The following is a 3,400-nucleotide window of genomic DNA, read 5'->3' on the forward strand; positions in this document are numbered from 1 at the left end:
TTTCTTTTTTTTTTTTTTTTAATTTTTTAAATGTCTATTTTTTTTTTTGAGAGAGAGAGATAGAGTGTGAGCAGGGAGGGGCAGAGAGAGAGGGAGACACAGAATCCGAAGCAGGCTCCAGGTTCTGAGCCGTCAGCACAGAGCCCGATGCGGGGCTTGAACCCACAGACTGCGAAATCATGACCTGAGCCGAAGTCGGACGCCTAACTGACTGAATCACCCAGGCGCCCCTTCGGTTTTCTTTTTCAAAATTATTGTGGCTATTTTCTGGTCCTACACAAATTTTAGGATTGTTTGTTCTAGGTCTGTGAGAAATGCTGGTGAGGGATTATACATTCTCAAGGGGGCAGTAGCACCCCCAGGAAGGAGGTGAAAATGGTTCTTTGGGCGCAAACAAACAAAAACAACCTTAATTCTTTTTATTTATTTATTTATTTTTTTTTTTTTCCAACGTTTATTTATTTTTGGGACAGAGAGAGACAGAGCATGAACGGGGGAGGGGCAGAGAGAGAGGGAGACACAGAATCGGAAACAGGCTCCAGGCTCTGAGCCATCAGCCCAGAGCCTGACGCGGGGCTCGAACTCATGGACCGCGAGATCGTGACCTGGCTGAAGTCGGACTCTTAACCGACTGCGCCACCCAGGCGCCCCAACCTTAATTCTTTTTATATATAAAGCACAGATACGCATATAGGACATACACAGACACACATTATATTAAAATTCTAATATAACTTTGTATTAAATTGTAATATAACTTGTGCCACAAATTTGTATTAAGTTGTAATATAAAATTGGATTAAAATTTCACGGTGGGGAGACAATCAGGAAAAGAATGTCTAAGAAAGACTTTTGGAGTGGGGGTAGGACAATAATGAAGAAAAGGTTGTGAAACACTAGATTTGATATAGAAGATTCCTTCCAGGTCTGACAGTTTATGAACCTTTGACTCCAGGTGAAGGGGGCAGAGGGTTGGCGGGAAATATCTAAGGGAACAGGAAACAGCAAGAACCCAAAGAAACTCAACTTGGGAATAAACCTGGTATTGTGGACTGAAATGCTTCCCCCCAGAATTCATACATTTGAGTCCCAACCCCAGGACCTCAGAAGTAACCGAATTCAGAGAAAAGGTCTTTAAAGAAGTGATTAAGTTGGGCCATTGAGGTGGAGCCCTAACCCAATAGGACTGGGTCCTTCCAAAAAAAGGAAGGGACATAGGGGGCAAACACACAGAGGAAAGGTGAGGACAGACAGGAAGCAGCCACCTGCGAGCCAAGGAGAGAGGCCTCACCAGAAACCACCTCTGACGGCACCTTGATCTTGGACATCAACCTCCAGGACACCGAGAAATACTTCTCCGTTGCCGAAGCTGCCATTTTGCAGGACTCTGTTCGGGCAAACAGCAAGCAAGATGCCCTTGGCATGTTCGAGGAAGACTCACTGGAGGGACAGGGGGTGAGACGGGCCATGGGAGAGGCAGGTGACGGCCAGCCGGTTAACTAGAAAGATGCTGTTGTGCTGTGTTGTGTTGTGTTGTGTTTTGTGTTGTTTTGTGTTGTTTTGTGGGGAGGAGAGGAGGGTTTTGAGCAGAGGAGTGACAAGGTCCATTTTCCTTCCATTTTCTTTTTTAATTTTTTTATCTTTATTTTTTAGAGAGAGAGAGACAGAGAGAACGCAAGTTGGAAAGGGGCAGAGAGAGAGGAAGACACAGAATCTGAAACAGGCTCCAGGCTCTGGGCTGTCAGCACAGAGCCCGAGGCAGGGCTCGAACTCCGGAACCGCGAGATCATGACCTGAGCCAAAGTCCGACCCTTAACCAATTGAGCCCCCCAGGTGCCCCCCTCACCTCCCACTCTTAGCCACCTGGCATCACTCTCCGGGCCACATACGGGCACCTCAGACCTGATGGCGGGTGTGAACGCTCTGGTTTTGACCTGGGTCGTGAAACTACATGGGGTGGGTGGCAGGGGAGGGGGGTGGCTTGGACCCAGTGGGGATGGTAAGAAGTGATTGGATTCTGGTACAGTTTGCAAGGACAGCCTGCAGGATTTGCAATGGATTGGATTGGGGAGTGAGAAAGAGACGTGTTATGGATCCCAGCTGGAACCGCGTAGCTTCCGTTTTGATGAGCTGTTTGCAGTGCGCGTTTGGACGTCCACGCGGAGGTGCCCGGGAGGCAGCTGGACATTCAGGGATCAAGTTCAGACAAGAGGCGGTCGTAGAAAGAAGCACCCAGGAGGGTCTTCGCCGCCCCCCCCCCCCAATCTCCTATCACCTGCCCCAGAGTCGTTCTTACCCATCCCAGCCCGGCAGCCCACAGGCTCCCCCCACTCTCCCAGGACATTGTAGCCCATGGTGGGTTCATCTGAGAGTAAGGACTTCACGTGCCTTGTTTCCCACTCCCCGGGGGGCCTGGCACGCAGAGGGACCCCGACAAATGCTGGTCTGAATGAACGGGACGACCCAACGAGGGGTTAAGAATTACCCAAGAACAAATGTTCCCAAACACATCCCTCCCCTTCCGGAGCCGGATAATGTTATCTTTTCCAGCAGGCGGCTCGGACCCCACCCTGTCCGGTCTCTGTCCGACTGACTTAACAGCAAAGGAAGACACTCCGGAAAAAAGAGCCAGAGGGCTTATGACTGTTAAGGCAATCTACATAATAAAGAACCCAGGGGTGGGGAGAGAGCCGGAGAGGGCACGGAAAGGGAGTTTATTTCTTTGTTTCAGAGACCTCCCTTGGAGGGTAGAGGACTTTAGGGTAGTATGTGAGAAGGAACGGGGTAAAGACCAAAGGAATATGAGAAATGTCGCTAGGGGAGAGAACTGGCCCCCTTCACACGTGGCTTTAAAAAACACAAACTAAGGGGGCGCCTGGGTGGCTCAGTCACGTGATTTCAGCTCAGGTCGGGCTCTGCACTCCCTGGGCACAGAGCCTGCTTGGGATCCTCTGTCCCTCTGTTTGGCCCTCCCCCACTGGCTGGCCGTCCCACTCACTCACGCTCTCTCTCTCTCTCTCTCAAAAATAAGTTAACACTAAAAACATAAAAAATAAAACACTTGTGTACTAGGAACAATTTAGCAGGAAGATAGCAATCATCAATGTAAGTTCACCTACGGGTGCCTGGCTGGCTCGGTCGGCGCAGCATGTGACTCTTTGTCTCAGGGTTGTGAGTTCAAGCCCCACGTTGGATGAACAGATTAGTTTTAAGAAAACACACACACGCACACACACACGCACACACCTAATAACAGAGTATCAACATTCTGGAAAAAAGAAAAAAAAATCAGGAAACAAAAATGGATAAAACTAAAGGGAGAAACAGATAAATCCAGGTTATAGTAGGAGATATTAACAACCCTCTCTCAGTGATTGATAAAAATCTGAGTTAAAAAAAA

This window comes from Herpailurus yagouaroundi, unplaced genomic scaffold (genome assembly GCF_014898765.1).
Source record: "Herpailurus yagouaroundi ecotype Mexico unplaced genomic scaffold, PumYag 428, whole genome shotgun sequence".
NCBI lineage: Eukaryota > Metazoa > Chordata > Mammalia > Carnivora > Felidae > Herpailurus > Herpailurus yagouaroundi.